General features: G+C 31.4%; 1 pseudogene; it reads right to left on the minus strand.

Moving 5' to 3' along the window:
* Positions 1-1,783: 1,783 nt before the first annotated feature.
* On the minus strand, positions 1,784-6,024 carry LOC121766880 (annotated as a pseudogene).
* Positions 6,025-15,027: the final 9,003 nt, after the last annotated feature.

Here is a 15,027-nt window from a genome sequence, read left to right on the forward strand (position 1 = left end):
CAATTGATTTTTATGGTCTAGATTCTAGTAGCTAGTAGCATTAATTATACTATGATTCTTCTTGCGATCAACAAATTTATTAGTGGCATAAATTTTTTAGTGTGACATAAATTATACCTGATCTTTTACTTTCGCACATAAATGGTACCTAATCTTTATTTTATATAGTTTTTGGTACCACATGACAAAAATAACCCTAGGTACTAAACATGTGATTTTTTGTTATGAAGTATATTTTTGGAAATTTCAATTAAATAGAACCAAATAAGTGATTTTTTTCTTCCTTTCTTATTTCTTTTATTCTTCTTTTGTTTATTCTTCTTTCTTTTTTCTTCATTTTCTTCTTTCTTTTTAGTATTTTATCTTCCTTTCTTCTTTCTTTTTTCTCCTTAGTTTATGTTTCCTCTTTTTTTCTTTTCTCTTCTTTTTCTTCTTTCTTTTTAGTGTTTTATACATACATCTAATTGCATTCATAATATAAATCAATAACAAAACACCTAATTAAATTAATTATTTAAAGTAATTAAATCAATTGAATATTTTTAATCAAATTATTTATACTCATTTTAGAGTTGAAACACCTAACTAAAAATATTCAACTCTTTATCATTATGAATACAATTCACAATTTTAAATTTTGATTAAGACTATATTGATTAGTTATTAATTTAATATAAAATAATAATAATTATTTATTAATTACTACTAGTTTTTACTATTATAACAATAATATTATTGTAATAATTAAATATAATTATAACTATAATTATGATTAAGTATATTTAAATGATATTAAAAATAAATTAATTAATAATTTATAACATCAAAATAATAATATTAATATTAATTAATAATAATAGTATAAAGAGTGAGGAGAATGAGAAAAGATATTATAATATCACTTTTGGAACTAGTTTTGTCGATGCCCAAAATATTCTTTATGACACAAATGGAAAAATGAATTTGTTTAGACGGTATTTTGGGGTGAAAATTGTATCAGGTACCAAAAATGTGATTTATATGTAAAAAACGATATAAAATAAAAATCAGGTACCATTTATGTGCGAAAATGAAAGATCATGTATCATTTATATAGTTCACTCAATTTTTTATTGTATGATTTGAATTGGAAAAAAGGAAAAAAGAATTAAAAATAAAATCCGAATGAGGGAAATATTTTAATTTCAAAGTTATAAATTAAAATTTAACTTAAGATTCCCAATATTTGTTTTAATAGACTACAAAATGGCGTACGCATAAGTATACACTCAATTTCATTGCTTCACATTATTGACTAATATTGCTCTACACTTAGATTGCCACGCATAGCATTTATGTAGTTGAAATCTCCACCAAAAAGTGTGAATTTGGTGCTATACAATTTCAAATTTCAACAGAACTGCGTTTTATATAGCAACTAGTTTTACCACCCATGCTATGCACGGACCATAAAACTTGTAATAAATTCTAAGATAAATGAACTTAAAAAAAAGTAGATGATAAACTTTCTATAATTATGCTTGCAAACAGAGAATTCGTTGTTTGTAAAAAAGCACATCGTAAATATCCACACAAATACATAAGTGTCTATTTATACATAACAAAAAATGTTATGAATTTGAAACGCAGATATGAGGGGAACAAATAAAATATAATACAGAATAAAGATGAGATAATGATACTTATATACATACATTATACGTAAGACAATAGTAAAATAAGTTCATTAAAAAATGCAATATTCATAAATAGGAACTTACGCAAACATCAAAAATCCAAAAGTTCATAAGTTTTGAAGAACTTCTTTATAAACAATGTTAACAGTAGAATCACCATTGCCTTCACCTTGTTCATCTTTACACACCAAAATCTTCAAACCTTCACGACTTGTGACTCTTGATATAGCAACATACAGCTGTTGTCCATGATTGAAACAGGTTTTCTCAAAAACAATCCAACATGAGAGAGTGATTGACCCTGACTCTTGCTAATGGTCATTGCGTACGACACAGTCAAAGGAAACTGTCTTCTTTGGAACTTGAAAGGCAATCTCGGATCAGATGGTATTAAGGACATTCGAGGAATCAACACTTTATGGCCAATATTATGGCCACCCAATACCCGTCCCTCTAACACATAATCACCTAATCGTGTAATTATCAATCTTGTGCCATTAGGTCTATGTTCCTCAACAACATCACATGTGTACCAACTTTCAGCAACAATGCATGGTTAGGTGTACCAGAACACTTCAAACTGTTAAAAAACTCAACAGAATGTATCTCAGCGAGACCATTTGATGTGGAATCAGATTTTGAAATACTATCAGAACTAAAGTAAACTCGGCCTTGAGACTGATCCAAAGAAATCATGAATTGGTTAACCTCATCAACTACCTCTAACGTAGGAGCAAGTATAGCACGGCCATGCAAACAACTAATCAATTCTTCAGGATTCATGTAAGAAGGATAGACGTTTGAAACAATGGTTCTAAGAGGGTCACCAGAATTTGACAAAACAATGTCAGTAGGAAGTTGAATACCCACTTCCCCATCATTTGGAACACCAACAACACCATCGCCAATAGAAGCAACCCAAGAGGAAAATTTCTTCAATTTAGAGGCTTCATCAACATTTTCCACATTCAAAAGCCTCATATTTTTTGTCAGCCTTAAAACTGTGCAACTCTTCCGAAGATAAGATGAGTTAATGGTAGCATTCACAATATCTTGACGACACCCTTTAGGAACAACAGGCAAGATCTGTCTAAAGTCACCACCAAAAACAACCGTTTTTCCACCAAACGACTTGTTCCTATTTAATTCATCACATACACGCATAATATCTCTTAAAGTTCTATCCACGGCTTCTATGCAATGTTTATGAATCATTGGAGCTTCATCCCATATAATAAGCTTAGCTCTCACAATCAACTCAGCAAGTGCACTACCTGGTTTAATATTGCACATAGAATCTTCATTCACAATAATGGGAATTTTAAACCGAGAATGAGCTGTCCTACCACCAGGAAATAATAAAGTTGCTATGCCACTTGACGCCACATTTAAAACAATATCGCCCTTTGAACGAATCCCTGCAGACAATGCTCTCCAAATGAAAGTCTTCCCAGTACCTCCATATCTGTAAACAAAAAATATTCCTCCATCATTAGAATACACATACGACATTATAGTGTCATGCACATAAAGTTGCTCATCAGTGAATTTGGAAATAAATTCCAAATATTCACTTGCTAAACCATCGCGATCATAACACAACTCATCAGTAATCAGTCTATTTTCACCTGATTCAAAATACTGATTATCAGGATACAGCAAACCATGGAAATCACGCAAAGTTTTGCCAATATTCTGCAGCAATTTCTCAATTTCTGCCAATGCAAACTTCTGAATTTCATCCTCACTCAATATACAACCTATAATAATTAAAAATACGTTACCATAATTAAACTCAAATTATCAATTGAAATTAATAACAAATAACATAATAAACATGCAAGCCAAAATAATTAAAAAAATAACTTACCAGGAAAATTTGTTAATTTTCGACGGTTATAAAGAACATCTTCGGACAAATATTTCCAACAACTTTGCCAAACAAAATTCGGGCCTGAAATAGATTCCGATATTAACAAACTCACATAGAGCAATCTCAAAGAGTGAGCTGAAGCCCAAAAAGAAGCCTCCACAATTCCATGAACATATTCCTTATCATCATCCAACAACCCTAAAGCAAAGCAAGCATCTCTAAATGTAGCATACTGAACGCCATTAACACATCTGATGTCTTCATAGGAAGAAGCTCCTTTAACAATATTTAACAAACATATGAGATAATACATATCACCAGAACCAGGAGCAACATAAAACAACCTTCCAATCGAATATCTTTGTTTCCTAGGTTCCCAGTGATTATTCTTCCATACAAATTTCGTCGAAAATTCACCATAAGTGAGGTCCCTACCTTGAGAATATATCTTATTTGCTTCCATCCAAGCCAAGAACTTACTTTCATGAATTGTCTTACGATTCAAAACAGTATCCAAGTCAGCAGCTTCATCAAATATGACATGTTGTTGATCTGGAAGATGAAAACTCAATCTTTCAACAGGAGGATCTTTGTATTGAATTTCAAATCCAAAAATTCTCCAAGCAGCTTCACAAGACGATATATACCTACAATCGCAGTACAAACTTACTTCATCAGTACATCGTTCAGCACCATCCGCACCAGATTGGAAAAAAGAAGTTGTCACACGATCATAACCCTTATTTATATACTTAAACAAATACTTAATAGATTGCGAATAATTGCACCACTCAACGTTGACATGACTGCCATACTTCATAAGAAGAAAACGATTGTGGGGAACAACATATCTATTATCTAAGGGCACACCATCCTTCATAACAACACGACCATTATCTCTACGTCTGTAAGCAGGATAGCCATCTTCATCAATGTTTGTGGCCGCGAGATATTTTTTGGGAAAATATTTGGAACAACGTCCATTGAGCATGCAAGGAGATGATTTTCGAACAACACCACACGGCCCATGCATCATGAATTCTTTCACATACTCATAATAGTGAGGATCAGTTACTTGGTCGGGAAGTTCAGCTGAAATAATCTCATCAATGCATTGAGACTTAGGCTGTTTGTCCTCATTGCTTAAAAACAACAAAATATGAGCATGGGGCAATCCACGTTTCTGAAACTCAACCGTGTACACAACTGCACAAAATAATTTAACAAAATTACTTTTTCGAAAACAACTTAAAAAATATTTTGAAAGAAAAGGTCTTTAAAAATACCTGCTTTCACAGCTCCAAATATTTTTTTACTCTTAAGATCTCTTATCAAATTATCCAACTTGACTTTAAAGATCCTACAAATAATATCAGGACGATCATCTAATTTCAAACCCTTAGATGCAAGATATCGACATATCTCTGGCCACTTGGGATTGCACGTAAAGGTAATAAACAAATTTGGGTACCCAATCCACCTATAGATCGCCATCGCATCTTGATAATTCTGAACCATATATCGAGCTCCACCAACTAAACTGGAAGGCAAGATAATTCGTTTCCCATGCCTTGAACCATCTGTCTCACCACGAAGAACAGCTTCCGCCAGACCACTATACAATTCAGCCCGCAACCTTTTTTGATTGGTTCGTACAAAAGTAAGACGTCCAGTCTCAATCATCGTATAGGCATCAACAACAAACTGTTGAAACAACAGCCTTCCAATTAAAAGAATAGAATACTCAGAAATTCTTTCATGTACGCGAAAGGCAAAAAATTCTTTAGGACTAATATTTTTTCTATGGGTCGATGAAGAAGAAGAATTTTTAGAAAATCCAATATCTTTTCTATAACCATCCTCCCCATACGGAAACAAAAGTGGATACTGAAGTGGAAGATAAGAAGGATGCAGTTCACTAATGCGCTGCAATTGCCCTGACTTCTTTACAACAACAATATCTCTGTCACCCAAAGCTTCATCAAAACCCCCAACAATAAGCACAACAACCTCAGAAACAGACGGTAGGTTATAGGTTCTTTCATCCCTACCTCTCTTACCAAGCAACCTCAAACTTACATTGGGTTGATTTTCATGTCCAATCTTTTCTTTGGCCATACGAAAAGACTTTACTAACGCATTTTTTTCATCCAACATATGTTGCAAATCACTAACAATCTCTAAATGAAAGTTATTCACAGCATCCCTTTGCCTGTAAAATAAAAATTACTATATTTATTTTTTAACAAAATAAATATATATTTAATTTGTTAGCTAATGAAAACTTAATTACCTCACGGACGTTATTCTGTAATTGATCTCATTGTCCGTATCATACACATATAACTGGGCAAACTTCGGCTCGCAACCGTCTAATGGTAGTAAACTACCAATTAAGTGGTAATTTTTCCCGTGTAAACGAAATACAGGGGGACAACCAGCGGTGTTAACACTATTGTCAACTTTACCTCCCATTGAGGTAAATCCAAACATCGAATTATACGAACGAATATTTTTCAAAGAGTGAATACTTTTGGCGTCATTAGAGAACATTAATTGGTGCAAAATGTCAGGTGGAGAAGTCAACTTAGGAATCTCAATATTTCCATTCATACAACAACCCGAATATCTTGGATTAGTGCCTTATTGGGTTTGCCAAGACGTTCCTCATACCAAAATAATGCTCCACAATGTGAACACATATACGAAGGATCACCAATATCCCAAAATTCTATAAAAAAAAGTTAGTAAAGCATAAATAAAAAACTTATACAATTTGAAATATATAATCAGGAAAATACGAATTTAGAAAATAAAGAAAGTAACCAAGATACGATAAAAAAATACCTCCATCCTGATTAAAATTAGATGAACCGAAATATCTCTCATTAACAATAGACCGATTGCGTTCATCAAGCACATCATCACTTATAACAATAGGACTTTCAAATGATCCACACACATCAGCTACAAAATATAAAGCAAAATTTGAATAAAATTAGTACACAATATATAATTTGAGTATTACTATCCAAATTAAAAGAAATACAATAGATTGTTAATAAATTTTAAAGATTAAGTTTACCAAAAGTTTACTTTCATAATTTAAACAATATTACAAATTAACATCTTTGCACAACAAATAAATAATGGCCTAAAATTGGAAATATGCTTCCACTTCAGAAAATGTAAACAATTATTTTTATGAAAGTTGTTAAACTTAAAATTACAGTAATGCGTTACAACTGCCCTGGCTTCTTTAGATAGAAAACCTACAACTTTATTTTTGTCTATATAACAATTTCCCATAATTATACCTATATTTTTTAACTAAAAATAAAAAGTCTAATAAAGGGCAGAATAATATTGCCAACTAAAAATATAATAAAATATAGAAAAGAATAACTCAATACTTGCATAACTGTTATATAACTGACGTAATCGTATACCTTTGTTGCCTCAAAACTCGATTCTGTTATGAAATAATAACACATCTACAAAAGAAAAATCTTATGTAGCTGCGCATAAGGTATGAGATTTTATAAGGATTAATAATAATTACATTTTGTAATAATTATAAGGTATAAGATTTTGTAATAATTATTTTAGAATAACAAATTATAAACATTTTGTCAAGGATTAATAATTATTACAATAACAAATTCTATTATCGAACTCGATTCCTTGACAAAATCGGAGCGAATGATTATAAAATCCTTTCTAGATTTTCGAGTTCTATAATAGAGTGAAAAGGAGTGAAGGAACAAATTTCACAAACCGAGCAATCAAATTCCCATATTGCAAAACTAAATAATCACAATTGGAATTGTTCCTTCACTATTTTTCACTCTTTTATAGAACTCGAAGATTTTGTAATAATTATTTTATAAAAAACAATTAAATTTTTTTTGTCAAGGATTAATGATTATTACAACAACAAATTCTATTATAGAACTCGATTCCTTGACAAAATGGGCGCGAATTATAAATAAAATCCTTTCTAAATTTGGAAATAAATTATTTGATTGTTACATAACTTCATTCATTTGTCATAATTATTTTTGATTTAGCCCAAGTTTCTAAATTTCAAGCAATGTTTATGAAATATTAATCCATCTAATCAATGTTAATTTAATCCAATCCATCACTACCACTTTCTATTTCAGGGCCCAAACACCCCTAATATTTAAAACAAAAATTTGGTCCCTTAACATTTAAAACAAAAGCCCAAATCAATTAGCCCAAAATATTGAGGCACAATAATAATGCCTAAGCATCTAGGGTTAGAGAATCAAGAGACTGCCTACTTCCCGATGAAACTGCCGACCAATCCATCTCCCTCTTACTCCACCTACATCGCTGCCTCCGAACGGCGAATCGACTCCGTCTCCGGCGAAGCGACGCCATACCCGGCTAATTCGAATGGTCTATACTCTGCTTACCGTCCAATCGTAGTCTATTTCTCACTCGGCCTCCCCTAAACCCTAAGCATCTCCCCCTCAATCGATTCCAGAATCAAATACCTCAAAACCCTAACCCACAGAGCGCGACAAAATGGAAGCCTCAAACTCGAAACTTAATTATGTTCGAGAGTGTCTACCAAATCGAAGATAGCATCATTTGAAGAATGGACTTGAAGGGAATCACAGTTTCTTCACCAAAACCGAGCAATCAAATTCTCAGAGGTAACACAAATTTCACAAACTATGTAATCTTATATTTCCATTCAATGTATGTTGCTTGATTAGGTTAGAAGCTCACTGCAAATGCATGTTTACAACCTACCAAAGAACCCTATATCTGAATGTAAATGCATGCTTAGAAGCTATCAAAGAACCCCACATCCGAATGGAAATTTAGGCTTAGATGATGTCACTGATTGTTTGACACAAAGGGCAAATCACATCTGTAATCGTTTGACACAAACGATTAGGTGACACAATGGGCAAATAATTAAACCTGGTGAATCAGCATAGCCAATAAATTTCAAAGTTTTTTTTTAGCTATTACAAATAAACACATTTTCTTGATTTGGCTACTGGATCCAACTCCTAACAATAAAAGTCAAGAATCTGTTTTTGCATAATGTTTCCCAAATCATTGCATAGCAAAGGCTTGCCATATTTTTATACAGCTGGAAAAATCATAGATGTAATACAAAAGGTACATGTACTAAATGATTTTTAACAAAAAAATCATAGAGCTTTAGGGAAAATTTCAGAAGAGTAAGAGTTACATAGTTTACCTGATGTTGGAGGTGTTAACTGTTGATGAGCAGAACTTTTAAGTATAGCCGAGCTTTTTAACTTCTTCATTCAATAAGAATCTCAACTTGAATGACAGAGCAGGTAATAACAACTTATCTTTGCCTTAAAAGGAAAAAAAATTCAGAGTATAGTGAGGATATACTAATCTCTGCAGAACTGCATATTTAAAGGAATAAAAATTTCACAAATACCAAGAAGACCTTTCAGATTATCCCACAAAACAGATTATTTAAATTGTTATTTCAGAAATTAAAAGGATGAAGTCCAGAAAAGTTTTCACTAAGAAAAAATATGGAGTAGAAGATTAGGACATTAAGAAAGAATCTGAAGTAGAAGATTAGGAATTTAATAAAAAAATATGGAGTAGAAGATTAGATCAAGTTAAACACTTTATCAGACAACTTTTATGACAAATGCTCTATAATGGGCCAATAATTATGCTTGCATTTCCAAATATAGAATTTGCTTAGAATTAGCACTCTGACTTTACATATATCAAGATTAATCTATCAGTTTTATAGCATTAATGTTGACTGCAGTGTGTAAAATATCAGTCTCCTTTCTTTTTCCAATTAATTATAATATCAGTCTGCTTTCTCTTTTCATTGTGTTTGATTATTCCACAAAAAATCCAAGATAAAAGATCATGTTCCTTTGAGATATATCTGCTAGTGAAAGTTTTTAAACTAAATAAACTCAGCTTCTACAATTAATGACATCAATTTGATGAATCCTTCTTAAAGTAAACTCAACCTTTATTCACTGTTTAATATTAATTTTTTGTCCGTAGGAACACAGAGATAGAAAAGGGGATGACCTTGAAGCTTCTGTTAGAGTAGTTGGAGGGAATCTTTACTTACACTAATTTATTTTTCTGCACAAATTTAATTAAACTGTTATATTTTCTGTTCACCTTTGGTTAAACAGTTATATTCACTTTTTAAATACTACAATGTTGTTCCAATTATATGGCAGAAACACCTTCTGCATGAAATGAGAAGGTGCTGGACCTTCTTGGTTATATGTTTTCAGTTTGAAGGGGGAAAAGAATCTAGGTTTGTCCTACCTTGTATTACATAAATTACTTTTCTTCAACCTCTCCACATTATATTATCTAACATACTATTGTGTTTTCAAATGCAAGTCATGTTCAGTCTATCTCCTTTTTGCTACCTATGCTGTGTCAAATAACCAAGAAGACCTTTCAGACTATCCCACAAAACTTCCAAGTGTTATACAGGTTAGATTATGAATGAGTTATATATTTATTTTTACTCCATCAATTTAAATATTTGTTCATCAGAAATTAACTTGTACAAAATTCTATAACTAAAATGAATCAGAATAAATTGCCTCTAAGATAAATGAATCAAGTTAAATATTTATCTACTGAATCAGAATAATTGCCTTTATATTTATTTTATCAGCTTATATATTGTAATGCATGAAAAAAAATTGCATGTGAGTTTATTAAATTATTAAAACTCTTTTACTGAGCTTTATGATATATTTCAAATTTAAACATTGTCAAACATTAATAACAGAACAATAACTCTAAACCCTAAACCATAATAAGGGGAAAAACAGAACAATAACTTAAAAACTTGAATATAAAATGATGGGATAGCTCAACATGCAAAATTCTTGATGAAGATCTCATATTAATAACTTCACTACATGAAAAACATAAACATGCCCTAACAGCATCAAAAAATTGTCAATTTCAGTGATAAAATCCATAACCAACACACAAAAACAGAGGATGACAATTCTTTCAAAATGCTAAGTAAAAAAAAAAACAGCAAAACATAGACACCAAGGATGCCTGCCATCTAATTAGAACCAACAATTTTCTCTTTCTTCTTAATCTGAACTTCATCAACATCATCACAACGGTCAAAATCTAAATCCAAGCAACGCTTTGCAGAGCCTTCAACACCCCATCCATGAATTTTCTCATTAGAAAACAGTGGAGTGATCAGGTGTAACAAACACTTTCTGAGAACCCTATATTAATAGGAAAATTAAGTATAAAACATGATAAATAATTACAAAATAATCAAAATAGCTATAATATATACAAAAATACCTCAACAACTTCAACTCCAAAATTTAATTCAGAGCCTTCAACAAAAAGTTCACTGCTATTATCATTAGCAAGTATGGACAGATCAGTTGTACCATAGGGCTTCTGAGACACCTATAAGTAAAAAGAATTCAGAAAAACAATCCAAGCAACTTTTTCATGCAGAAGGTGTACAGCTAATGAATAATAATAAAATTTAAATACCTCAGCAAGATCAACTCCAAAAAGTAGATCAGATAACCTTGTATCAAAGTTAAAGATCTGTTCACCCAAGTCTTTAGGAGTATACTTGTCAACTACTTCAGGGATATTACAAACTTTGTTGACAGTAAAAGGGTTCTGTAATATTCAATATGATTTTTCAGCTGAAGTTTAAACAACACATTCTGACCCACAAGAATCTCTTCAATAAGTGAAGGAATGGAATTCTTAGGAGCAACCTGCTGAAATATAATTGAAATTAGAATTAGAACTCTCCATGATAGAAAAAATACCAAATTTCAGTGTTTAAACATACAAACCTGACCACCATTTCCTAAAAAATCAGTCACATTTCTCCCTAACAATTGGCTGCCTTCCCTACCCCACAATAACAAAGATGCATTGCTAGTATGATCAACAACATTCACCACAAACTTGAACCTGAATAAGACAAAATTATTGATATAAATTACTTAATTACATTAGAGTTCAAAGACAAAGTATCAAACCTTTTAACAGCATAAGTATGAGTTTTTGTACATCCAGAACAATTAAACTTATTATCCACCTCTCTGACCTTCTTAACACAAGTCTTACAAGCCAAAAAATACCATTCACCATAGTGGCACTCAACTGAATCAATTTTACCGAATACCCAACATGAACCTTCCTGTGAATCACAAAACGAAATAAACTATTGAAATGTTACACATAAAACTCAAGAAAAATAAGAACACTAAAAGACACAGATGTGAAACTTATTCAATATCTCTAGGCAAGATAAATCGTCAAGGGACTTCAATTGTAGATCATCATATTCACCCCAAGCCTTTGTCCTCCTTGAATGACAGAAACTTGCTGAACAAATCTGCTATCCTCTCTTATTCTAAAAACAATAAATAAAATTTTTGATAAATTGAGTTATTTGTAAATAGATATGAGTAATAAGAAATAAATAATATAACAAACATTTGACTTGAAAATCAAGTACATAATAATGAATACTTCATCCTAAAATCTTTAACTTCTTTAACATCAGCATTTATCACAACCTTAGAAGCTTGAAAATGTGTAGAAATGTGAATTTCACCTAAAACACAAACACTTAAAGATTACCACACCGAATGACAAGTAAAAAACAGTAAGAAAGCATGAAATATAAAGAACCTCTAAATAGATTGCGCTTGCAAAACTGAATAATCACAATTGGAATTGTTCCTTCACTCTTTTTCAGTTGATCCAGATATAAGTCCACATTTGATTCCCATATTGTACAAAATAGTTTGTTATGGCTGTTAAGGAAGATATACAATTAGTTTAACATATGTATAGTATAAAATGTGAATGCCAAAACAGTAATGCACTTACTTCTCATCAGAAATCTCAATCTCAATCAATCTATACTTAGATTGAGAGATAACTCTACCAGGTCCAGTTATCACACCAATGGCATCTAACAAACACAAATGACAAATATGTAAACTGAATCAACTTTTCTTGTAACTTGCAGATTTGAGGATAAATCAACTACAGAGAATCAAGAAAAATTTTCAGAATTACAGTCAATCCACTACAGAGGATCAAGAGTATTAACTTTCAGGAAGCATAAAACAATAAGGTATCAACTTTTCTGAAACTAAGATCAATATACAGTTGCAATTTGATTGAAAACTAAGTAGATTGAAACTCAATTCAATAATCAGTTGCAAGAAAATTGAAGAAGTACACTAAAGTAAATGTAAACAACAAAAAAACATACCAAAGAAGGATGAATCATCAACATTTTCATATTGTGATATTTCAGCAAAGGGCTTGAAGTCAAACATTTCTCTCAAAAACCTATGATCATTAACCTCAACCATCTCTGTCTTGACATTCATTAGCAATCTAAACTGGTGATTTGATGCTTTGTTTCTGAGTGTATTAGGTCTGACAAAGAAATTTTTAATACAAAAAATCCCTCCTTCCCTGAGTTTATTTCCAAAGTTTATTTCCAAAGTTCTGGACCAAACTATTTGGAAATGTAGCTTGAATTCTAGTACCCTGAAAATAATACCAAGATATATGTTATAAAGAATACCATTAGTTCTTAATTGTAGTTCAAATAATAGATGATGTTAGCTTGCATATTCTGCAGATATTGTCTACCTTGGAGTCATGAAACACACATTCTAAGCTTTTATCATCCTTATCTTCAGGGAAACCTTGATAAGCCCGAACACACCACACTTTGATTGTTGAATTGGTGATTGCCTTGCTGAGATTGTTAACACATGTAATGAATGGAGCCATTATTTCAGAAGTGATCCTGTAAAAATACAAAAAATTGCTTCAAGTACAGACATATATAATTACTTAAACAACTCATACAATGCTATTATTTAACTCTCTTCTCCACTGATCTGCAGGTATCTATTAATGTATCAACAATGCATGATTGAGATCCTAAAATGAAAGATACAAAGAAAGGTAATGAGACCCTCTATTCATTATAAACCATCTAGTAATATCTACTGCCAAAAAGTGTATAAAAGAGTAGTGAGACCCTCTATTCATTACAAAACCATCTAGTAATATCTACTTGCAACAAATGATGAACACATATCACACTTTTTATGTTTATATAAATTTTCTGTCTGAAAACTCATTCACTTTGTTTTGACAGCTTATAAGGTGTGAATGAAGGCCCATTTAAGTGACAAAAAGGATGGTACAAAAGCAATAAACAGAGGTTAGAACTCTTTCAGCATATATAAGACAACATATGCTAATAAATGAGTGACAGTTTCCATTTCAAACCAGAAACAATAAATGTATAAAAAGAGTTTATGTAAGCTATTAACTATGAATGGACAGAACTTGAGAAATTGCAGCTTGAAATCTTTGAGAGCTACCTAAAAACCGAATAAGCAGAAATGATGAAGTGAATGGAATGGCTTGAAGGGTTTTCAACAGGAATGGGTATTTATAGACATATGTTAGGCAGCACTGGCGTGCAAAAAGAAGCCTACTTCCAAAAAAGACATAATGATGAGAAAAACCCTTCACATGTAAAAATAGGAAATAACAAATATCAATTTTAATATTGTTTTCATAAAATATTTAAAAATTACCTATTTAGAGATATTTTAAAGAGATCAAATTAAGACATGGACTACCTAGAAAAAGCTGCAAATCCCCAAAAACGACTCCTTATTAATTGAAAAATAAGGAAACCTTAAAACATAAATGCAATTGGATATTCAATACATGGGCACAATCAACTCCAATATTAAATAGCTTATTTTTGAATTCTGCATTATTTAACAACAGCATTAATTGCAGGAATACCAATGGGTTTATATAAAACCCTAAAGAGAGGAGCCGCCTCTACTATAGCAGAAAAAGGAGAGAGAAATATTATTGTATAAAGGAGGTTACAACACAATCGTTTTATACACCTGCCGAGGACTGCTTCAAGCATGAGACCTATTAGAGTCTACAACAGAACCTCAAAATAGGAAGAAAATAGGAAAACGCCGGACAAAAGGTATGCCATATATTCAATTTATTATCTCTACAAATACTTTGATATGGATTTAAATATGAATTCATAAGGTATATATTCAACATAAGTTTATAATACATACTTGATTATAAATATTATGTACATACTAATGAAACAGAACTCTACATGTTTGTTTAAAGATGATGAAAATGCTAAAGAAAGAGAACCTGTCCAAATCTACACACCAACATAACTGAAGGAAGAAGAAAAAGAATATATTTCAACAGGTACGAAAAAAATGCATATCTACAGATTTCAGTTATCTATACCTTAATAATGCATTTGTAGATACATATAGCATAAATGATATTAACCTTTTCTGTCAGATGTCATCATATATAATTTAATCTAATGACTTGAGGTAACTAAAACTTAAT

The sequence above is a fragment of the Salvia splendens genome, chromosome 15 (assembly GCF_004379255.2).
Source record: "Salvia splendens isolate huo1 chromosome 15, SspV2, whole genome shotgun sequence".
In the NCBI taxonomy this organism is placed as follows: Eukaryota; Viridiplantae; Streptophyta; class Magnoliopsida; order Lamiales; family Lamiaceae; genus Salvia; species Salvia splendens.